This window comes from Pan troglodytes, chromosome 2, assembly GCF_028858775.2.
Source record: "Pan troglodytes isolate AG18354 chromosome 2, NHGRI_mPanTro3-v2.0_pri, whole genome shotgun sequence".
NCBI classification, from domain to species: domain Eukaryota; kingdom Metazoa; phylum Chordata; class Mammalia; order Primates; family Hominidae; genus Pan; species Pan troglodytes.
In genome coordinates, this window is record NC_086015.1 from 68,966,754 (window position 1) to 68,992,609 (window position 25,856).

Below are 25,856 nucleotides of genomic sequence, written 5' to 3' on the forward strand. Positions count from 1 at the left end.
TCCCAGCCTCTGATCTATTCTTTGTATGGCTTTTACTGTGCTGTGATCCATAGAGCATAACTTGAAAATTTAGTAAAGAAAAGATCAGGGAAATCAGATGCTGAGCTGTTGTTCAGGTCCCCTTGGCAAACTAAAAATATATGAATATAAATGTGTCAAGTTCATTAGACACTCAAAGGGCTCCCTTTGATTCTGGAAATGCCTTAAGGGCAGAAATCACTGAGAGAGAATCAGGCCAGAGACAAGCCTTCAGAAGAGTCTTTGCTGAATGTGAAATGAGTTCTTGTCTCATTCAGGACTGGCATTGAACACATTACTTTTTGAACCCTGGCTTTAGGAGGAGGCAGGCTTGGGATAAAATGTCAGTTTGACCTCTTGCTAGTTATTGGAAATTGTTGAAGTTACAGAATGATGCTGCTCCCGCATCTGCTAAGTAGAGATGATACTTCTTGGGGCAGCAATGAAGATTAAAGTTGTGATGTAATAGGCTTAGCATGGAATTTGAAATCCTTCTCAAAGGGGTTGTGAAGTTCTGATTTATGGTCTTTCTTGCTGGTATGATCTCTTTTTGTGATACTTCTTCAGTGAACATATATATTCACTCTTCCCTGAGACCAATGCCACTGTCCTCAATCAGACCCTTGACAAGTTTTACAAACCTCCTGTGAATGTGATCAAACCCTACCTGTACTTACAAGCCTTCAAAGACTCTCACTTTTCTAAAAGAGCATCTTCCTTTGCCTGCCCCATTCAATGTTGGGGCTCCCTCTCTGTCACATTCCCTGTTGCTGTACTTCAGCAACGATAGTATACATCAGTGTTCATAGCAGTCCTTTCACAACAGCCAAAAGGTGGAGACAACCCAAATGTCCATCAACAAGTGAATGGATATACAAAATGTGGTATATTCATCCAATGGAGTATTGTTCAGCCTTAAATGAAATTGTACACACGCTACAGAATGGAAGAACCTTGGAAATATTACGCCAAGGGAAACAAGCCAGCCACAAAAAAACTAATATTGCAGGATTCCACTTAAAGGTGGTACTTAGAATAGGCAAATTCATAGAGACGGAAAGTGGTTACCAGGAGCTGGGATGGGAGGAAGGGGAAAGGGAGAGTTATTACTAACGGGTACAGAGTTTCAGTTTGGGATAATGTAAGAATTCTGGAGATAGATAGTGGTGATGGTTGTATAACTATGCAAATGTACTATGCCACTGAACTGTACACTTAAAAATGGTTAAATAGTAAATTTTTTGTATATTGTTCCACAGTAACTATTTTTCATTTTCTAAAAAAAATTGTTTAAAATTATGCTTAAACATAATTTTATTGAATATCATATACCAAATATTAAACTCATTTATATAAGTTAATGCTTACATTAATTAATTTAAAAATTTTTAAAACTCTTGGAAGTCAGTGATATTGTCATTACCAGTAAGGAAACTGAGGCCTTTAGAGGTTAAATAAGCCCAAGGTCACACAGCCAGGAAGTAGCAGAGCTGAAATTGAAACCCAGGTATCAAGTTCCAAATTCTTAATCACCATGTTTACTCCTGTACCTAGTTTCTGTGTATTGACAATTGTCATATTTTGAATCTCTAGCCCAGATCTTCGAACAATGATGAGAATATTGATGCTTGATGAACATTATTTTGAGTCTCTTAAAAAATTGGGAAGGAGTTCCTATGATCCTGATTTAAAGACAAGAAATATGAAGCACAGGGAGGTTAAATAACTTATTCAAGTTCATCCATCCATGGCAGAGCCAGGATTTAAACCCAAGGCAGTTGAATTTAAAGCTACATCCTTAATGTAACTGTCTCCAGTAGCACATAAGTACCTTATCATAAGACAAATTTTTTCCCCCACATTTTTAAGTTTCTGAACTGCGGATCCATCTAACAATGTATTCCTAGTTCAGTGTTTTCTCTGCACTTTAGTTTGATGAATGGTATCTGCAGAACTCAGGAAGTAAAGAATGTAGCAGATGCACAGGATCAGTTTGTTAAAATGTGATCTGCCTTACGATGACCAAAAACTAGCCCTTAGGTACAGATCTAAATAAAAGAATCAGGAACTCGGGTGAGTTGTGTGCAGGAAAGAATTTTCTAGCAGCCCTCACTGAGACACCCCTGAGGTCTGGAAACCTTGGCTATCCAAGAACAGACTTGGAGAATATGCCTATGTGATTTTAGAAAGTTTAAGCCATTCTGGCAATCATTAAAAAGTCAGGAAACAACAGATGCTGGACAGGATGTGGAGAAATAGGAACACTTTTACACTGTTGGTGGGACTGTAAACTAGTTCAACCATTGTGGAAGACAGTGTGGCGATTCCTCAAGGATCTAGAACTAGAAATACCATTTGACCCAGCCATCCCATTACTGGGTATATACGCAAGGGATTATAAATCATGCTGCTATAAAGACACATGCACACATATGTTTATTGTGGCACTATTCACAATAGCAAAGACTTGGAACCAACCCAAATGTCCATCAGTGATAGACTGGATTAAGAAAATGTGGCACATATACACCATGGAGTACTATGCAGCCATAAAAAGGATGAGTTCATGTTCTTTGTAGGGATGTGGATGAAGCTGGAAACCATCACTCTGAGCAAACTATCACAAGGACAGCAAACGAAACACTGCATGTTCTCACTCATAGGTGGGAATTGAACAATGAGAACACTTGGAGACAGGGTGGGGAACATCACACAATGGGGCCTGTCATGGGGTGGGGGGAGGGGAGAGGGATAGCATTAGGAGATACACCTAATGTAAATGATGAGTTAACGGGTGCAGCACACCAACATGACGCATGTATACATATGTAACAAACCTGCACATTGTGCACATGTACCCTAGAACTTAAAGCATAATTAAAAAAAAAAAAAGTTTAAGCCGTTCTATTTACATTTTGGTTACCCCTATTATAGCCTCCTTTTTCTATGGCATGTGCTTCTTTCCCTTCTCAGGGGCAATCTCTGCCTCTATTACTAAGAACTGAGACCCTCTGTGGCCCCTGGTTCTTTTCATGGGTAGCACCACCTTGCCTCAATTCACACTGTTGCTTATTTGCCAGTTCTACAGTTGCCCTCAGCGACTGCAGAAAGTAGGACTGAACATCTTGGAGTTCAAACACAACAAAAGATCTAAATCCATGACCCCCATAAAGATCCTAAGAGATGCTGTGGAATGCAAACTCCATCAGTGAATCAAATCTGTTGTGTTCTGAAAGAGTTATCTAACAACCATGAATCATCGGGCATCATAACTGAGAGGTGGGCCAATTTTCCTGCTGTAAAACCAACTTTTCATAAAAATAGGCATTCTTTATGTCATGGGCAGAATTAAATGACCTGAATGCAAACATGCAACAAAAGGAAGAAGGGCTAAGACATTTTACCACTGATTTTTCTTTCTTGGAGAATGTCTTGCATGTTCCCAAATTTAGATCTGGAGAATTTACTTGTAATAATAATTAGACATTACCATGACAACAGCAATGTTTAAAAATTGCTAGTAGCAAAAGAAGTCACTTCCCAAGGAAAGATTTTTGTTGAGAAAATAGATGTAATTTCTCAAGGTATACAAAATAATATATGGCTACCTTAAAATATCCTAAAACCTTTCCAATTATTACTGATAACGTAAATCAAAAATGCAGTAGAAGCAGGAGTGGTGGCTCACACTTGTAATCCCAGCACTTTGGGAGGCTGAGGTGGATGAATTGCTTGAGGTCAGGAATTTGAGACCAGCCTGGCCAACATGGTGAAACCCTATCTCTACTAAAAACACAAAATTCACCAGGCATGGTGATGCATGCCTGTAATCCCAGCTACTCAGGAGGCTGAGACAGGAGAATTGCTTAAACTCAAGAGGTAGAGGTTGCAGTGAGCCAAGATCACACCATTGCACTCCAGCCTGGGCGACAAAGCAAGACCCCATCTCAAAATAAAAGATAAAAAAAAAAAGCAGTAGAAATTTCAATGCGATGGAGTCACAACAAATTTACAGTTTGAACTGACTGATATGTGACTCTGTTTTTGCATACTATAAAATATCTTATATGTATAAAAGATATCATTTGCATTGTAAATGGACCATGTTTTACATTTGATTTTACAAACTAGAAAGCACTTTGCTTTAGAAAGCTATTGGTATACCTGTTACTGTTAAAATCTAAATTAATTTTTTAGGTTTTTTTTCGGGGGGTAGTGGGGGACAGAGTCTCTCTCTATTGCCCAGGTTGGAGTGTAGTGGCGTGATCTTGGCTCATCACAACCGCTGCCTCCCAGACTCAAGAAATCCTCCTGCCTCAGCCTCCCAAGTAGCTAGGACCACAGGTGCATGCCACCAGGCCTAATTTTTTGTATTTTTAATAGAGACGTGATTTTGCCATGTTTCCAAGGCTGGTCTTGAACTCCTGGGATCAAGCGATCCACCTATTTTGGCCTCCCAAAGTGCTGGGATTACAGGCGTGAGCCAACACACTCAGCCAGCTTTTTCTTTTAGCATGCTTACAATCCCAAGAAACAGACATATTTGATCATGAGGTTAAGGGGCAATTCAGACATGAGTTTCTCAACTTCATTACTATCACCATTGACATTTTGGTTAAGATAATTTTGTTGTGAGAGACTATCCTGTGCATTTTTGGAGGTTTAGCAGCATCCCTGGCTTCTACCTACCTCTACCTCCCAATCATGGAAATCAAAATGTGTCTAGACATTGTGTATGTCCCCTGAGAGACAAAGCTGCCTCTGATCGAGAAACACAGCTCTAGATAATGGGAGTTGGAAAGGTTGGTGCATCATCACGGATGATAGGAAGTTCTACATTATTGCAGGTCCTTCAGTGTGGTTTCTACTTTATAGGGTGAACACACTTTTATCCTTCTCCTTGACAAATCTGAAAAATTAAATTGAGAGTTCTGTAAAGTGGCACTGAATTACATGGCTGACTGCTGAGGCTTCTAGAGGATTAGCCATACTTGACTAAATTAGCATTTGGGATTATGTCAGCATGGGAACACAGAAAGTAAAAGCCAGCGAGGTGGGGCTTTGATTCCTGTGCTCTAAGTGCTTTTTAATTTTGGTGTAAAAAAAGACAAATGGCTAACATTGCCCACATTTAACTCAACATCACACACACGCGCACACACACACGCGCACACACGCACACGCGCACACACACACACAGATACACTGTCTCTCTCTCTCTCTCTTTCTCTCCCTTTCTCTCTCTCTCAAGTTCCCAAGTTTCTATGCTCATTTTCTAGGTGAGACAGCAAAAATTCAGAGCAAATAACCCCACCAAACAGCAATTTCTTTTTTTTTTTCTTTTGGAAACTAAAAACCCCACCAATTTCTCAACCTCTAGGGAGAACTTTATCAAAGTTATTTGCTGTGGCTACCTATTAAATGATACCAAGATCTTTGAAGATTATCTGTTTCAGAGATATGTGAAATATAATATATGTGTCATGCCTAGCATTTTGATTACATCTTTCCCTTAAAGGCCACTAAAGATTCTGTAGTTAAGGCTTCAAATTTAAAGTGATCAACAAAAGCACAGATTAAGTGACTCATCTAAGGTGATGCAGATGGAAAATGAAAGACTGAGAAGTGAACGCAAGGGGATTTTAAAGTTCCTTTTCCTGAGTTATTTTTTATCCCTAAGTTCTGTCTTCTGTCCTTTTTATTTCCTCATTCTGCTCCCCTTAGCTTATTTTGTCCATACAGTGTTTGGCTCAAAATAGATTCTCAAAAAATATTTATCACTCAATAAAAGAAAACCTCAAACCACAGATACCATGGGCAATAAATCAATTTCCTATTGAAGATATTATTTGCCTTAGAAGACATTGTAGCTATTTAAAAGCAAAAGGGCTGATTGGCATCACTTTAAATTCATGGCTACAGATCTCAAATACATGTTCAACCAGTGCCTGGCAATTCTACTGTGCAGGGCTTCCAATTCCCTACTTTCTCCAAAACAGTTCACAAATAAACATTAGAAATTTCATGGACATCTTTGGTGGACAAATACTAAAATAAAACAAAGTTTGGCCCACTACAGCTTTTAAAATGTCTGCTTGTGATGGAGCATATCCACAAACAGTGGAATATGTAAAAGCCAGTCAAAAATCTCCACTGGAGCTTTAAAATGAACAGCTCCTAAGCCCCCACACACTGCCATTTGAAAAAATAGATGTCATGCTTTCCTTTCTTTTCAGATATTCCATGAGCGTAAACATAGAAAAATCAGAATCTCATTACACTTGTTACTCTCTGCCTTCTCCATTCAATCTCATGACATGGAAACAGAAAAGAGACTCAGGCAAGTATACCTCCTAATATCCTTGCTGGAGGAGCTCCCTGCCATGGCAACCTCATGCACCACATGTCACATGGGAACATTTGCAAAATCTCAGAAGTTCTGCACTTTGCTATAATCGCAGATCTAGGCACTTTGGATACTCTGTCTCTGACAATCGTCAGAGCTTGAAGCCAAAGTAACGGCCTTCCAGCTTGCCTGAGTATACTTTCCTGAGAAAGCTTAATGGGATTCATGCTATACAGTCAGTTCATACAGTATTTCACTTTCATGGCAGCTTTGACAGAGGTCCAAATGAGTACATCCAATAACAAAGGAACAGATACATAAATACATCTCACTTTTGCTCCTCTGTCTTGCAGTACTTCAACTATTGCAGTCACCCATCATGTCAATTCCCTACCTCCATCATACTTTCTCAACCATTATTTCCTTCGAATACAGTGAGCACTGCAGCTGGAGTGATATTTTTAAAATGTGAATTTGACTGTGTCATCTCTGTGATTAAGACTCTCCAGGATCATTCCACTCTCTGGAACTCCTTGGCCCCTGCTTTCCTCTCCACCACCTGCTTGAGAGCCACTGTCCCAGTATGTTCTAGCCTCCAGTTATCCCAAGCTCTTCCCTGTCCTAGAGTCTTCATGTGAGCAGCCTACCAGCCCGAGAAATTTCACCCCTGACTCATTCTGCATCTGTCTCCATTCAAACTGTGCCTCTGCAGACACGTCTCCCTTGAGGACTTTATCTATACAGGTCTCTCCTTTCATTCTTCATTGATGTACCCCAATTACTTTTTTCATAGCAACTGTCTCAGTTTGCAAATACTTAATTAGGAATAGTTGTGCTGACTTATATATTTCATCTTCTGTCCACTCAAAGACTATAAGTCTATGTTTATTTCACCCCCCAATGTAGAACAAATGTCTAACTGTGCCTGATGTGTAGTAAGTACAATAGATGTTGGCTAAATGAATGAACGTATATCATTAAAGAAAGAGGATAACAGCATTAAAGGGACACATTTGCCTAAGAGACCAAATTTAAGCTTTCTGCCCAGCAATTATATATACCCAATTAGCCCTCTTTATCTTTGTCTGCTCTGCCTTCTTGCCCCTTAACAAATTTGGTATTTATAGGAACTCAGGGATTTTCAACATGGTAAAACCCAAGGAAACCCCAAATTGGTCCATTGCTTGTTTCATGCCCAGATTTTTGACCCCTGCATATTTTAAGAAAAATCTAACTTTGATTCATTTACAGTTAGTTAAATTATTTCATCTAATTGCCTCATTTTTTTTTTGTAAATCAAAACCTTCTTTCACTGACACAGGAAGTCATATTTTGTCAAAACTAGATGAACATGAACCCAGAGAGACTTGAATTCTATTGTAACCTCAAAAACCACAAAAATGGAAGGAATTTGGGAAGTCAAATGTGTCCCTGTGCCTTGTCTATAGGGTCTAACATTTTGTTCATCTTGTGAAGATTTGTGTGTTTCCAGTTTCACCCCTGCCATAGTTCTTGGTACAGGCACGTGATACGACGGGGAGATTCCCACTTTAGAAGGCAGTTTTCACAGTAACCCCCTTTAGCCTTTGAGTTTCTAATGTAACCTTTGAAAACAGCTGGTCCAAATTCCATCTTGTCCCAGACCCACACAGACCTCCTCTGCATTATGTTCAATTCGAAGACAAAGGAAGTTCAGGGAGGAACACTGAGCAAGATGTGATTTGGCCAAGTAATTGTAGCCACTTTGCAAGCAGCCACCCGGAATGCAGATTTTATTAGCTTTTATTTTACTTATTTTTTAGAAAAGCCTTTTAAATGACTTATACATCTATATACATTTATACTTTTTTTTTCAAAGCTGAGATGGAAGGCTTAACCCTCCTGCATACTGTCTGACCCATGAAAATAAACCCTTGACATTTATGAATGATACCTCCTCATGACCAATTAATCCCCATACACAAAGACTACTGCAGTCCTTAATTCTCCCCAATGAAGTATAACATTTAATTAAATAATTTGCCTGACAGCTTCTAACTTTGAAGGAGAATTGTATATAAGCAATATAACGTAAGAGAAAAGAAATCTAGCTCTAAATCTGGAGTCAGAAAACCTTACGTTTAGATCTTAGCTCTTTCAGCTATAAATTATTGACCTCAGTTTTCTCATCTGAAAAGCAGAGCTAAGTAATAGAAATGTACACTTCAGAGTTACTTTGAGGCTCAAATATTTTAAAGGCAGGTAAAATACTTACTAGAGTCCCTGGCATAGTCCCACATTTGAAAGCTATGAGAAAGATATTTCCATGCACTCCTAGTAGGAATACAAATTGGTATAACCACTTTGGGAAATGGTACAAAAATATTGATTGAATTTTAAAGCTTGTGTATTTCAAGACCTAGCAAGTCCACTTCTGTTTTTCCTATTTACACCAGAGAAACACTTGCACCCAAGGAGACATATACAAAATACTCAGAACAATGTGTTTTGTAATAGTGAGAGACTGGAAACACCCAAAGAGTTCTTTCGCTTTTAAGTAGGAGAGGCTAATTCCTGTAAGAAATGCCCTTACATATTTCAACAAGTTAACAATTTGAAGTGGAGATTCACGGGTAGCCTTCAATGTGGTGATTCAGTGACCCAGCTTTCTGTGGCTCTGCTCTTCCTAGGGCTTTGGAAACTTCTGCTAGATCATTTCATCTAGTTAGCACATGGAGGACGAGAAAGCTTGTTCCATTGTTCCATGAAATTTGTGGAAAATTTCATGAAGTTTCAACAGATTGGGCCTGGGAGTGCCATATATCACTTCTGTCCACAGCCCATTGGCTAGAACACACTAATTTGGGCATAGTTAATCGTGATGTAGTCTAGACGCAGGTTCAGGGACATAGGGAACCAGGGCTTTGATGAAAAACATCTCAGTTCTGACACAAATACAAGATTAAAATAATGAGATAGGTCTATGTTTACTAGCAAATGGGCCTTCCAGGACATATTCTGTGAAAAACTAAGCAGGCGACATGTCATAGGATGGTTTCCTGGGAAGCAGACTATGAGATGGAAGTTACTGTTCTGGAAGTACGTTAGGAAAATTCTTGGCATCAGCATCTAAGGAAGCAGGATTGGGCAAAGGGAGAAGCTGAGTTATGATGTGGGCTCCACAGCAACCTCAGCCACCCCACAGGCAGCTCTGAGGCTAGGAAGATCTTTCTGAGTTAACCCAGTTTTGGCCAACATGGCAAGACATTTATAGTCTTACAATGAGCTTGCATGGGAACTAGTACATTGGTACCAAATGGAACTGGATCAGTCACTGACCATTGCCTGTCTCTGCAGGGGTGAGCCTGAGGGTGAGGGGGCTATTGCGGCAGAGGTGGTCCAAGAAGGGGCTGAGAGATGCAGACAGTCTGCTGGAAGTGCTCCCTGATGAGGCAATGAGTCCTTCACTGAAGGGAGATTTGGGCAATGCGTAACAGTGTCACCCCACACAGCTAAACTATGTAGGTAGGCTATTATTACTGTAAAAACAAAAGAATATGCTTATTTTCTCTGACTAAATTTCTATGTAAATTCATAGAAAAAACCTGGATAAAAAGCTGGACATTTTGTATAATAATAAGTAGATATCAGAGTGATGCGGCTCCTTTTGAGTAAGGAGGCAGATCTGAGAGATTGAGGGTAAATTCAAAAGAAACTTCAACCATATCTGCAACTTTTAATATTTTTGAACAAAGTGAATTGCTATTTTGCTTACCTATATGAATTTAATAAAACTATTGAGGTGGGTTTATTGTACAAGTATGTATGATAAGAACATTAACCCAGACAATATTCTACGTGTGGCAGGACCTTCCATTGCAGAAGCATCACATAAAAATAGCTTTTATTTATTTGAAGATTGAGCGACTTTCCTTCTTTCTTCTTCCTCCCACAGATTTTTGGCCAATTCACTGCTCACTAACATCTCCATCAAAGGGTAACTGGGTTGGGGCACCGGGTGTGGGAAGGAGAGGAAGGAAATGAGAATCGGCAGTTTCCATTACCTGCTAGCAACTCTGGTAAATAGGTTTAGTAGGGGGAACTGTTGAAAATCAGTTATTCAGATTATCTGAGCCTGCCAACCACGCATGTTACACCCTCCTCCCATTAGCATAGACTCAGGAGAATTGGCCCTAATTGCATTTGCAGTGATAGTGACTGAAACAAGATTGTTTAATGATTATGTGGCTCCTTAAACTGATTTTTTTCTTTCATTTGGCACATCCCAACAGAATACTTTGAGGAAAAAGGCATTTTCTACTTTATTCTCACCTATTAAACATCTACACATCTTTCAGGATAATGGATAGTCTAGATAGACCAAAGACAACTTCTTTGAATTTGAAAAAATATATTTTATCTTTTATTTTGGTCTGGCAATAGAACAGTTTATTTGGGATATGCAGGTAGCAATAAAAAACATAATATAATCAATAAGAGACATTCAAATATTTGAATGTCACTCAATATTTGAGTAAATATTTGTTGAATTTAGAGGATTTAAGAGCAGAGTTATAATACTGGCATCATAAAAAAATCTTCTAGGTTTTAACTGTAAAAACACCGAGTTTTAACCAAACAATTCCAGCCAATTCAATTTGAATCATTTTTTTTTCCTGGAATTAAAATGCTGTGTTGAAAAGAAGCTTGCAATAAAATTTGAAAGACTAGGATTCTAATTCAGATCACCACATTACTTAGCGATTTTGAGACAAATTTCAGATTCTGACTCAGTTTGTTCAGCTACAGATGATTGTATGAGGAAAAACCCTACATTTAATGTTTTACACATATTTTTATATTTATAATTTTTACCCCAACACTGATATTAATGAGCTGTATCGTAGAAGGCTTTCACTGGTAGCAAATGGAACTGGATCTTGACCCAATCATATACTGGTTATTTGATGTTAGTGAAACTAAGTGGCCCCTCCAAGATTCTACTTCCTTATTTGTAGCATGAGGTCACATATAATTAATTCATATATCACTGGATTGTCGTGAAGGTGAAAATGATAAAGTGCATAACATCATGCCTGAGACATAGCAATCCCATAATAAAAGGGAGTTATCCTCAAATTTTAGCTATCCCACTAACAAGATACACTGTGTTTTTCTCTAAGGAAAAACACACATTGTAAAGTAAGAATTCTTCAAAGACAACTTGAAGACGTCTGGGAATTCTGAAGCCTGAAAATTCCATGAGTTCATAGCAGTGTTCACTAATTCCACTGATTTAAAGACAAAAAGGAGAGTCAACTGCGTGCCCAAACTCATTTCTGATGATTTCTTCCATCCTACCTTTTCTGCCTCTCTGGGGGTGGTTATGCCTGTGAAAAACATTGAAGCTGTCGGAAACAGAGTCGGCTTTCAAGATTGGAATGTCAAAGTAGAGTCTTCTTTTCCTCAGACCAGAAGGGGCTTGGTTGGGTAAGAGTTTCCAGATCTAAATGGAGACAGGACTGGGATATAGGAGCTTGTACGGATAAACAGCACAAACACCTTGGGTAAGTGATACACCAAGAGAGATCAAAATAGGGTAGGAACACGATCCTAAAGCTATGTGAGATATGAAGCCAAGAGACCCTGTCTACAGGCTGATATGTATTGCAACCAGAGGCCACCTACACTCAAGAAAATTCTAAATGATGTAATAGGTCATGGACACTTTCTTGTAAAAATGATCGATATTTTTTTCTTATAGGGATAAAGCTTAAAATCATGGGATGTATCTCCATTAGGAAATATGAAGTGAGTTGGTATATTCCAGGTAGGTTAGACTGAGATAATTATAAAACTGGGCTGATTTTACATAGAGAAGAACTTGATTCCTAAAGGTGTTGAAGGACAAGATGGGGACAGTTATTGAAGTGTTCAGGTGCTGTCCTTTGTAGTCTGTAGCCTATTAAAATAATACACAACTGAAAACAGACCCAAGGAAAGGGGTTCAACTCATCGCTAGAATGTAAACTCTAAGAAGATAAGGATTTTGTCTGCTTCATTTACTACTGTATTCCCAGCTCCTAAAAGAGTGTCCAGCACTTAGTATCTGTTGGTAAGTACCTGTTGAATTAATTAACCAGTGGTGAGACTTTGGAAAGCAGCTAGTCCATCTGTAAGATTGTTTTCTCATCTGTGAGATGAGTCAGTTAGATTAGATGTTTTCTAAGCTTATTCTAGTTTTAAAATTGTATGTTTCTGTAAGAAATGACAAATGAAAAATGTCCATTCCTTTTTCATCTCCATCACCCATCTCACATCTTCCTTCAGTGCCTATGTGATCTGTTTGAGTATAACCAGGTGTAGAAAAGTACTAAGTGATATGAGATGACTTCAGTAGTCCAGGGACTCTTTTTTCCCCCCCTCTGTAAAGAGTCATTTGCTTAATTTAATGTACATTATAAAAACAGAATTCGTTTCTCAATTTCATTTATAGTCATACTATAGTTTACTTTTCACATAAATTTAAGGTACAAGGAAGTCAACTTAAAGAAAATATTTTAAGTAAATTATAATGCAAGTTCTACACAGATGTAGCACAAACCACAATGGTAGGACACAAGCAATTGCTATTTGAGAAATAGGCCTCTTTGTCAGTACTTACGGCACGTATCTTAAAACCCGACTTTCACTAGTGCTCTCAGAGGAACTAAGTCACAATTCAAGTGACCATACCATTTAGCTGAGGGCCCTTTATTCCTGTTTATGGTAAAATAATTGCCTTAGTTGTACTTTTAAAAAATATACTTTTTCTGCTTCTGACCGTAATGGGCTAACTGCCATTAAAGAGACCATCTATCATAAACGATTAGAGAACTGGATAGAATATATGAAGCCACTGTTTTTGGACAATAGGCAGCACAAAACTATGATCCCTGAGAAAAAGGAAGGAAATGAGGTGATGCCTATAATTGCCCTGATTTTTTGCCTGGAGATACTGTCTGAACTGCCACTCTGGAAAGGAAAACTCAGGTGAAACATGGGGCCTCACTAAGTAGAGGAGACAGGTATCAATATTGGGAAAGCTGAAATGACTGGAATTTGTAGGGCAGAATATGGGGAAGGAAGGAGCTATGTAGGGAAAGAGCTCACGAAATACGCATAAAGGGGTCGGGTGCGGTGGCTCACGCCTGTAATCCCAGCACTTTGGGAGGCCGAGGTGGGCGGGTTACTTGAGGCTAGGAGTTCAAGACCAGCCTGACCAACCTGGTGAAACTCTGTCTCTACTAAAAATACAAAAATTAATCGGGTGTGGCTGGATGCGGTGGCCCCTGCCTGTAATCCCAGCACTTTGGGAAGCCGAAGCGGGTGGATCACAAGATCAGGAATTCGAGACCAGCCTGACCAACATGGTGAAACCCCTTCTCTACTAAAAATACAAATATTAGCTGGGCGTGGTGGTGCATGCCTGTAATTCTAGCTACTCAGGAGGCTGAGGCAGGAGAATCGCTTGAACCCAGAAGGTGGAGGTTGCAGTGAGCCAAGACCGCGCCACTACACTCCAGCCTGAGTGACAGAGCAAAACTCCATCTCAAAAAAAAAAAAAAAAAAAATTAGTCAGGCATGGTGGCAGGCACCTGTAATCCCAGCTACTCATAGGCTGAGGCACAAGAATCACTTGAACCCAGGTGGCAGAAGTCACAGTGAGTGAAGATCGCACCACTGCATTTCCAGCCTGAGTGACAAAGTGAGACTCTGTCTCAAAAATAAAAATAAAAATAAAAGAATATGCAAAGGATGTTCTTGAGATTTTGGCTGATTATGAAACTATATAGGGTAAGACTCCACAAGTGAAAGAACAGTACTTGGAAAGACAATTACTGAAGAACTATAAACTGAACAACTACCAGATCTCCTCCTGAACTGAAATATATTCAAGTTCCAGCCAAAGTCGAGACACACAATTGAATTTATGCATCATTTAGTAGAGACCCCAAAATATTCATGCCTCAGTAGTAATGCAAAATTGTCCCTACAATAAAAACTACAGTAGCTCCCCCTTATCCACAGTCTTACTTCCTGGAGCTTCAGTTACCCACAGTCAACTTCAGTCCAAAAATATTCAATGGAAAATCTCAGAAATAAGCAATTCATAAATTTTAAATTGTACACTGTTCTGAGTAGCATAACGAAATTTCAAGCCATCCCACTCTGTCCCACCCAGAACATGAATCATCCCTTTGTCCAGTATATGCTACCCTCCCATTGGTCACTTAGGTTATCAGAATGACTGTGGCAGTATAGCAGTGCTTATACACAAGCAACCCTTGTTTCGTTTAATAACAGCCCCCACATGCAAGAATAGCGATGCTGGCAATTTGGATAAGCCAAAGAGAAGCCACAAAGTATTTCAAGTAAAAATGTGAAAGTTCTTGACTTAATAAGGAAAAAAAAGTCATGCTGAGGCAGCTGAGATCTACAGTAAGAACACATCTTCTATCCTTGGAATTGTGAAGAAGGAAAAAGATATTTGCTAGTTTTGCTGTTGCACCTCAAACTGCAAAAGTTACCACCACGGTTCATGCAAAGTGCTTAGTTAAGATGGAAAAGGAGTTACATTTGTGGTTGCAAGACATGAACAGAGAGGCATTCCAATCAATAGCAATCAGGTTCAGGGGGTACCGTCCTCAGTTTCAGGCATCCACAGGGGGTCTTGGAAAGTATTCCCCATGGAGGGTTGGGGGGCTACTGTACTCCATACTTGTTCTAATAAAACTTTTTAGAAATCTCAAAAAGATTAAGCTAATCTACATGAAATTTAAATGCTTGCTAGAACAAAGCACAATGCTCTTTAAAGGAGCAAAACTAAATCCAGACAATCAATACTGTAACACAATGTTTAGCAACATGCAATAAAAAAATTACTAGACACACAAGAAATTAAGAAAAAACGTCCTTTCCATGACCAGGAGAAAAATGCATCAACAGAAAGAGACCCAGAAGTGAGAGAGATGATAAAAATTAGTGGACAAGGACTTTCAAACAGCTATCAGTAGTTTAAGTATGTGTATAAAAACATAAATACAATGAGAGAAATGGGAACTGTAAAAAAGAACCAAGTGAAACTTCTGAAGCAGAAAAATATAATATCCGAAGTGAAAAAATTCACTAGATAGTTGCAATAACAGTTTGATATTGCAGAAGAAAAAGGTCAGTGAGCTTGAATAGAACAGAGAGGAAAGTATAGTCTTTTCAACCATTAGTGCTGTAACAATCAGACTGTATTGAAAAAGACTAACTTTGGTTCCTACCCCTTACCACACACAAAAAGTAAACTAGACACAGATCGTGGAACTAAATGTAAAACCTAAAACAATAAAATTTTATGGCCTGGCCATAATGGATTTCTTAGACCATAAAAAGTACTAACCAAAAAAGGCCAAATTGTTAGATTTCCTCAAAAGCAAAAACTTTTGCTACTGACAAAGCACCATTAAAAAATAAGTCAAGTCAAAGATTGAAAGAAAATATTCACAATGCACATCATAGAGTTGTATCTGGACTATAAGAAGAACTTTTATGACTCAATAATAAAAAGACAACCACATTTTTAAGAGGAGCAAAAGATTTGAACATACACTTCACAGAAGAATATAAGGGTGAGTAAACACTAAAAGATACTCAACATCATAGTCACCATAGAAACGCAATTTTAAACCACAATGAGATACCACTACACACCTACTAAAATAGCTAAAATGTAAAAAGGCAGATATTACCAAGATTTGGAGAGGATTTAGGAGTACTGGAAATGTCATACATGGGTAGTGAGACTGTAAAATGGTATAAACATCTTAGAACACAATTTGGTAGTTTCTTATAAAGTTAAAGACATGCTTATCATATAACTCACCAACCCCTTTTCTAGGTATCAGCCAAAGAAAAATAAAAAAACGTATGTCTGCTACACAGACTGCTTGTCTATCTATGTATGAACACTTGTTGAACACAATGTGAATGAATCTCAAAAGTATTTTGCTGAGTAAAAGTGCCCAATCCCCAAAAAGTACACATCATATGACTCAATTTGTTTGAAGATCTAAAACAGGTAAATCTAGTCTTTATTGATAGAAAATATAATGGCAGCTGGGGTTAGGGTGGGAGGTTGCCTGGGCAGAAACAGAAGATAATATTTTAATGAATTGGGAATTTTATGTGTCTTGATTTTGGTGATCATTATACATATGTATGCATATATCAAAACTTAAACTGGACACTTAAAATAGATACATTGATTTTGTCTCATGTAAATTATACTTCAATAAAGTTAATAAGGTCTGCATATTTATACCCTTCTAGGGAAAAGATACTACAGACTTCCACCCACACATCTTTCATGTCATGCATGTTTTCAATTTTTCTTTTCAGATTTGTGTTATGCAGTCTCTCCTTTCCTACTCCTAGTTTCAGCCCCACTACCACCACCATACTTCATGACCATCTCAGACAAAAATAATTAGTGACAGTTGTCATGACAGTGAATAACCTCAGAGGTACAAAAAGAAAACTGCACAGACTGTTCCCAATTAGGTGGCAAACCTGTGAAAAGTTTGTAGCATACGAATTGAGGTCTACGAATCTATCTATAATCTTCTCACATTAATGCCATGATGCTTCATTTAATTTTTGCTTACACAGATCTCTAACAACTCTATTTTTTTTCTTCTGAATAAAAACTAAGAATGTTATCCCAAGTCTATGCATCCGAATGTCATGGGTGCATGGGTGAAGGAAGGAAGAAAGAAACTTGGAATAAGATTGAACAGCTGTAGTCATGCTTTCATTATTTGAAAGCTTTTTGGACCAAAGATAATACACTGTGGGATTTGTTGCCAAAAACGTCAGATTTTTGGTTCCAGCTCATGATCCAGAAGCCGAAAGTGTGTCAACTTGGTAATAGTATCCAACAATAATAGTTCAGTTCTATAGTCTTTGTAGAATGATGGACAAAATGAATGTCAACAACATTAAGCAGCCAGAAACCAAAGGTACCTTGTGACCTAGCAGCAAGGAATAAGAGAATCTTAACAGATGTAATTTATAGCATTACTGTTGATGAAGTTAGTAACCTTTAGCAAGGAGACATAGAATCAATAGCAGCCTGGCAGTTTGCAGCTGCAGAAATTTATGTGGGAACTGACCAGGAAGTAAGGTGCAAGAGGAGTTGGCAGAATATTTAAACCAGAAGAAAAAATTTTAGGTTAATTATAAAGTGTCCAAAATGTGGAATTAGAATGATTTCTTCAATTTCCTACAAAATGGACCAATGTTTATGAAAGCATCCCAAATGTAAAGAATTATACATTGATAAATGTACAGAAAGAACATTTGGGTGTTTAAACTGTGGCATTGAAAGTGCCGAATGAGAAAATACAGTTCAGAAATTCAGTGCATGCACTTACATTTATCAGTGCACCCTCTCTTTCTCTGCTTAGATTTTATGGTGTTATTATTGAGATTCATATAATACAGCCTATTCAATTGGACAATTGGAATATTGTTATACACAGTTAATCAACAGACTCTGTATATGTGATAAGGCCTCAGAGAAGAAGAATATTAGAGCTCAACTCCAGCACGATGAGTCGTTAACACCCTTGGGAATGTATAGCTGTTAAACAAAACAAGGAGACCATATTGCCCTGTGAATTCAAAGGGATCTAATGGGAATTTCAGAGTAAATTTATTTTAAGGTGTGTAGGAAGCCTAATCATTTAAAGTGCTTTTTCTATTCCGAAGCAATTCATCCCACCACATCTTTTCATTTAGTACTGATCAGTTTCCTTAAAACATTAGAAGGTGAAACGATGCACTCCAAAAAGAGTGATCCTTCTTAATATTTTGCATTTAAAACTCCTTTCACAGCCTCCTATGAATCTGTATTAGCTCTCCTGTCACAACTTAATGTATATCTTTTGGCCTCAGAAAATTTGGGGGTGTTTAGGATGTTTCTGTTTTATACTAGTAAAACCTATCTAAAAACAAGCAAAGTGCTCACCAAAAATAGAAGGTACCATCAAAGTGACAAAACAATCAGGTAATTGTGGGCAACTTAGATGCTCAAGTCAGCAGGAGACAGGTTGATATCCTCAAACCTTGTATACTGCTGTTCAAAATATTCATTTAAAAAGTGATGGTAAATAAATCCAACTTTTTATAACTTTTTGCTGTTTACTCCCTCACGAGTGTGTCAACTTGAAGTCAGTGATTAATTTTGGAGTCAATGTCCAAATGCAATTGCACCTGCCTGTGGAAATAACAGTAATATTTCATGGAAGTCTTTCTCACTTTTCACTGTCATATTTAGAAACCCCAAATAGAACATTGCATTAAAACTAAATGAAACTGCAAATTACTTTTATGAAAGAGGATAACATTTTTAGCAGTGACTTTTTTAACTTGGGAAGACTGGGAGTTTGAATACTGTGCTGTGTACACTAGTTCTTTCCATGACACCAACTCTTGTTAGCTGCCTACATTTGTCCCAGTAATAATAGCAACCGCAACTACAACTAACGTTTATTTGTTGTTGTCAATGTTGACATGGATATGGAGAAAAGGTTACACATATACATTGCTGGTGGGAATGTAAATTAGTTCAACCTCTATGGAAAACAGTATGGAGATTTCTCAAAGAACTAAAAATAGAACTACTATTTGATGCAGCAATCCCACTACTGGGTATCTACCCAAACGTAAAGAAATTACTATATCAAAAAGACTCCTGTACTTGTATGTTCATCCCAGCATTATTTATAATAGCAAACAACCTATGTGTTCATCAGTGGTTGACTAGATAAAGAAAATAGGGTATGTGTGTATGTATGTGTGTGTGTATATATATATATATGTACATACATACACACATACCCTATTTTATATGATATAAATATATATAAAATAGAATACTATGCAACCATAAAAAAGAATGAAATCCTGCTCTTTGTAGCAACATAGATGGTGCTGGAGGCCATTATCCTAAGCGAACTAACTCAGAAACAGAAAACCAAATGCCGCATGTTCTCACTTATAAATAGGAGCTAAACAATGAGTACCTATGGACATAAAGATGGAAATAATAAACACTGGGGACTCCAAAAGTGAGGAAGGTTAGGGGTGAGGGTTGAAAAAATACCTACCTGGTACAACATTCACTATTTGGGTAATGGATACACTAGAAGCCCAATCCCCACCAATATGCAATATACTCATGTAACAAACAAGCACATGTACCGCCTGCATCCAAAATGTAAAAAAACAAACAAACAAAAGAATAAAATTGACTGTTGTCTCTGTTCAAATCACTATTCTACTAAGTCCTTTCCGTGTAACCCACTGAGTTCTCTGAATAATCCTACTCATTAGTTATTTCCATTTCTATTTTGCAGTTGAAGAAACCGAAGCACAAAGAATAACTTGTCCAAGATCACAGAGTTTAGGAAGTAAGGAAGCAGGGCTTTGAGCTTTGCATAAAGTGATGACCCATAAATGCAAATGGAATACAACAGGAGTGGGTCCATAAAGTCCCACCCAGAGAATGCCCTTCTGCCAAAAAATTTCGGATTGAAACAGCAAAAACCTAAGCAACTGATAGTCAGGTATGGTATTTTTCGATGTCCAACTATAGAACTGAAAAGATCTTTTCTATAGTTAGTCTACATGAATTTCTGTTAAAGAAGGAACAAATGCCAAATGTAGGGCAGGGTACTGTTTGACAGTAAAGAAGGAAATTTTAGAATTGCTTTCTGGTGGTATCATTTATTGCTTATTGTTCTCCACCAAAAAGCAACTTTTAAAAATCAGCAATGATTGAAGACTGTGGCTTGCTAAAGAGGACAGATTTTTCTGGTCTATTATTCTGGAGTGGGGGCAGAGTGGATGTTTGCTTAGCAGGCAGAGAGCTCAGTACTTTACATGTGGCATGGTAGATAAGGTTAGGAATTATGTCCTTTTTTTTGTTTGTTTTTTAAGATTTGGAACCTAGGCTCAAAATGTGCTAAAGGTCACATAGCTACTAGGTGCTAAAGTGATGATTCAAATCCCTGGTTTATCTGACTACATCAGCTCTTGCTCCTTCCATGATCCTACCATTGCAATCCCACCATAGAAATCCTAAATACAAATAAGGACAGATATCATTGTCTAAAATGAGTTTCCATTGTCGGTTTATCTGTTGAGATCGACATTTTGGCTTTGAAAAAGAAAATTACTGGTTAGTGTTTCACCCTATTTCAACCTCTCTTTCAGCTTCCACATGAGATGATTCCCTTAAAATTTTAATGCTTTCAAACGAACGAAATCTAGAGATATTAGCTACATTTTCCAAACAAACAAGGTGTAGGAAGGGTGGGAAAATAACCTAACCTTGTTCTTGAGATCAGAAATGCTTAAAAGCATGTGTTAAAAGCCCGAGGGAGAAATATTCAGTATTTTTCACGAGTTCAGCTCAGGCTCCATCGCCTAATCATTTTCTTATCGCCAAATATTACATATTTACACAGGTGGTTCTCTGATTTAATTGTTTGAAAGCAGTCACTGGAAGCAAAGCTATGTGACTCAGCTTTGGTGATGTACTCCAGCTGGAGTCTGACAGGTAAATAATTACCACTAATCAAAGCCTAGATGAATTCAGGTTCTTCAAAGTCAGATGGGTGAGAAGGGGACAGAGATTATTAATGAACTGTTAGGAATATCGGGAGAAATAAGAGCAGGACAGTCTAGTCTCAGATGAAAACAACAAAGAGAACAATTAACATCAGTAAGACCTCGGGTGCCATGTGTATTACAGCACAAAGATCTTTGGCTGGGCTCCGTTATCCCCCATTCAGGCATAATTAGTTTGGGTATCTTAGGAGCCTCTCTGGGTCTACGAAACTCAGTTGGATGATGAGCTAGGTCCTTTTCGGTTCTCACAGGGTATAATTGCATGATTTCCTTAAGCAGAATTCAGATTTCTTGACATCAAGAGGGAAAATCTCTTTCTCTTGCTTCTGCATGAGTAAATATTGTTTAAAATAAAAATTAAGAATGAACACATTTGCTCCTTAAAAGCAAATCATATGAGATGAGTGCATATTAAGTGAACAAACTTAGATGGGAGGGGGGACTAACCATCCCTAGGGGGCCCACAGATTTCAATAGAAATTTCCATGGAGTTATTATGAAGGATAACTTCCCTGAGGCTTTAGCCCCTGCATGATGGATTCAAGAGCTTTACTTAAAAGTCAGCATGTACTGGCTTGTAGAAAGCTTTCAGCCTCTTTTTGCAAGTCATTTTTCAGCTTCCTGGTAATGAACAAAACAGGTCTGATAATTTTCAATAATAATCTCAGGAAATGTGTGGTGTAGGACTGCAGCTTTCAAGCAGTTGACACAGAAATCTAGTTCAGTCAGTGTGGAGAGTGGTGCCTGAAGACGCCTTCTGTGTTTTGGGATCAGCCAGGAGCGCTGTATCAGCCACAACAAGGATATATTTTGACTGGTTTTCATCAGTTTGACTTGAGTGGGTTTTTTTTTCTTTTTCTTTTTTTTTCTGCCTCTTGTAAAAGCATTTGGCTCTGAAGCAGAAAAAGAGTTTTTTAGTTGTAATTCAAAGTACTCTTATTGTCTCATAAAATGTGAGCTGGAAGATTTCCCTTACGGTTTGGCTGCTGGCTGGAAGTAAGAAGTAAGCAAGAGTCCAGTGCATCAGGGGAAAATATTAAATGACCCCTTAAGATTCTCTTTAGCCTGAAATTATGGTCCGTACCCTTTTCACCCTTAGCAGAATTCCCAACAGGTCCTTGAATGAGGAGATCTGGGAGAAACATGCCTTCTTTGGTCAGAATGAGCACCCCAAATATAATAATCCAAAAGAAAAATAGCAACATCTTAAGGAAATGGTTTTGAATGAGATCTTCCAAGACACAATAGTATGTGCTGACTCAGGGAAACAAGGCGACATGCTGAAAACATTTGCAGGCCTGGAAAATAACTGGTTTAATAATTCAAGATGCTTTTAAGTTACACAAAACTACATAAAAACAAATAAACCTCCATTCCCAAAGTGATGTTATATGTGAGCCACTCGTGAAATGAAAGAAACAGAGCTTAAAGTCTGATGCAAATTCAGCTTTGTGAAACTCTTAAACAACTGACAAAGAAATTTACCGCCCCACACCACATCCCAAATGGACTAATGGAAATATTCTTTTCATGACTTCAAAATATTTAGATGAAAAGCGAAATATTTAGTCAATACCCTAGATGTATTTTCATCTGGGTATCATGCATCTGAGTGTTTCCAAGGGGATTTTCCAAGTGTTCCTAGGATATACATCAGGGTGTCTCAACCCTGGCACTAGTAGCACTAGTAATGCTTTGGACTGGATAATTCTTTGTTGAGGGAGTTGTCTCCTGCAAAGTGGGATATTTAGCAGCATTTTTAGTTTCTACTCATGAGACACCAGTAGCACTCCCCAAGTTGTGACAACCAAAAATGTCTCCAGATATTGCTAAATGCAAAATTGCCAGGAGCTAAGAATATACTTCATTTTTACTCATTAAATCCCAAATGCATCCTATGAGATACTGTTTCTGTTATGATCCTATTTGTTCCAACTTTATAAATAACTAAATGTGGCTTAGAATGCATTAAGTGACCTGTTCGATTTCACAGTCTACTAAAGACAGGACTTCAACAGAGCCTACACTCTTTGTCCTAACACTGTAGGCACTCACAATTTGACTTAAACAATACTGTAGATGCTCTGTGGTCTAAGAGTTCCAAACATACAGAAATAAACACTTTCTTCAAAGAATCACAGAATGACTCTATTCAAATGTCTTCTCAGTTCAAAGATGTACATTGGAACTCAGGAATGACCACACAGTTGTCCATGCCTGGATGTGGGTAGCTGAGCCATATGTAATTGCTTCCATTTGCTGCTTATTACTTGTACATTCTTTCAGTTACCTGAGTGGATAGCTAAGTCTAAAGAGCCCATCAGATCCATCATAAAGCAGATGGTGAAAACACTAGTTGACAGTAAACATATTGTGACAATGGAAAGGAAAGAGAATTTGTGAGATAAACATGCCTAAGGTTTTCTGTTTACTAGCCCTGGAAATTTTTGAAAATTAACTTATTTCAGCTTCTAATTCCTTTATCTGAAAAAGAATAATTGTAGCTATCTTACAAGGTTGTTGTAAGAAGATAGTACATGCAAAGCCCATGATATAGAACTTGATATGTAATAGGCACTTGATATATGGCAGCCATTATTGTGATTCATTTAATGGCTATGAGACACAACAGGAGATCCCTCTATTTTCATGAGATGATTGGTGGAGGAGAGGAACCTGATAATGTTTACTGAGCTTTTACTACATGCCAAGCAAGCACTGTACCAAGTGCTTTACATGAATTATTGGATTTCATTCATGAAGTTGATTCCTTGCTGGTTATATTAAGCACTCTTTCTTTTGGTTTGTTTACTTATCTAGTATCTGTCTTACTTACTTACAGGAGGGCAAGGAGCATGTCTGTTTTATTCTCTGCTATATACCAGTGCCTTATACCTCAACCAATGTTTGCTGAATTAATAAATTAATGAATCTGTGAAAGAAAGGATGAGCCCTCTAGAAATGATCTTTGACTCTCTTCTATCAAGTGCTCTTGATTCTTTCACAAGCAGCATTTCTGGGATGCATTCATTTCTTTATCATTCCTACAGCCATAGGCCTGCTCCTGACTGTCACGGCCTTAAGTCTGGACTGTGGCAGCCACATCATAATTCTTATGTGGTTCTAGCTTCTTCTCACTCCCAGCCAAGCTCCTCACTGCTGCCAGGGTAATATTCCCCCCACACCCTCATCAAGAAGCCTCGGATGGATCATTGTCATGGACTAGGTCCAGACAAGCATCTTCCACTCAGAACCAAAACCTTTCATGATGGACCCCAGCTTTCCCTAACCCACCTCACCTTCTACCATTTACCAATCCCGCCATTTATTTGGTGTATAGTTTATTAGCTGCCTCTCAGTACCAGGTACTGTGTCCTAGGTACACTTCAATCAAACATGCTTCCTGTCCTATAGAGCATAAAATATATTTGGGGAGAAAAGCATAAAAACAATTGCAACACGGTATCAATCCATTTGAAAGGAGCTGTACAGGGCGCAAGGTAGGTTCCTGGGAATGTCTGTAACCCACACTTGGAAGATCAGAGAAAGCTTCCCAGAGGAGAAAAGATATCACCTGACATCCAAAAGAGCTTTGCTAGAAAAATAGCACAGAGAGAATACATGTGTTAACCCTTGAGAGGAATGAGTATGGCTCTCTCAAACTGAAAAAAGTTATTATCTGGAGAGTAGAGTGTGAAGTAGGTGGAGGAGAGGAGAGGAATGACAGATGCTTTGAAGGAGTGAGTGCCAGTCACAGAGAGGGGCTGTTACCTACTTGAACTCTACTCTGAAGACAATGAGAGATCACAAAGCAATTTTGAATAGGTTGAGATGTTACTGCTTGAGATTAAAAGGGGATGGTACTGCAATGGACACTTAAATAAGTTACCATTTCTTCCTTATAAAATATAGGCTTATAAAACAAATTCACACTCTGGTTCCAGAGCTGTAAAGGAAATGTCAACTACAGTGTAGAAAGGTGATTTTGGCCTTGGAGCCTGGGAGAGATCTGAAGAGCCCACACTCAGGTCTTGCCTGAGCTCTGTCAACAACTTTGGTTCTGCTCTGTGCCTCGGCTTTCTCATCTGTCAAATAACAGGGATTAACTGACTATATGACCTCCCAGGCCTCTCCCAGCTCCTCCCTTCTCTGAATCCTGGCCAGTGGTCATAAGGCTGAAGATTTGCTAAGAGTCACCCTTGAGGAGCTTGTTAAACTCACTCTCCAAAACGCAGGTATTGTAAATGCTGACATTAAAAAAAAAAAAAAAAAGGTACTCCAGGTGAATCTCAGGCAGGGAGGGATTCCTCAAACAAAGCTTTGAGAAACTATGAGAAAAATGAGTCTCCTCATTTAAACAGGAATGAAGCCTGGGAAGGGCCCACTCCTTCAGGCATTGGCCTGTGAATCATCAAAAGGAGACTCAATCCCGCAATTAAACCCTTAGAACGTAGAAGCCAAATAAGAATAGATCATCTCAAGGAATTGAAATGGACAGAATAAAAATCCCCCCTTAGTGCTGTAGTGCTGTGCCCTGCCCCATGCCAAGCACTTGATCCTCATTACTGCCTGTTAGTCACAGCCAGCTGCATGGGCAGATGGGCTGCATGGTCAGGTTCTGAAGCTAGGGGGCACAACCAGGGAGCAAGGATGCCTTTGGCCTTTGTGGTGAGGCGCATGCATCACAAATGATGACAGGCTTTGGTTAGCTTTTCTAACATCCCATCATTTGTTCATTGATGTTTCTGCCACATATCGAACAGGTTTGCCCTTTGCTTTCATGTTGCTT

The 25,856-nt window shown here is 38.5% G+C and overlaps 1 long non-coding RNA gene across 1 annotated transcript in view; it reads left to right on the plus strand.

Annotated features, from left to right (window-relative positions):
- Positions 1-25,856, plus strand: part of LOC134809569 (uncharacterized) — a 213,944-nt gene that overhangs the window by 18,174 nt on the left and 169,914 nt on the right. Inside the window, exons 1-2 of the long non-coding RNA XR_010155634.1 lie at positions 1-16,451; positions 19,792-20,001. The exon at positions 1-16,451 is cut by the window's left edge and continues 18,174 nt beyond it. This is a non-coding gene — a long non-coding RNA (uncharacterized LOC134809569). The remainder of the gene's footprint in view (positions 16,452-19,791; positions 20,002-25,856) is intronic.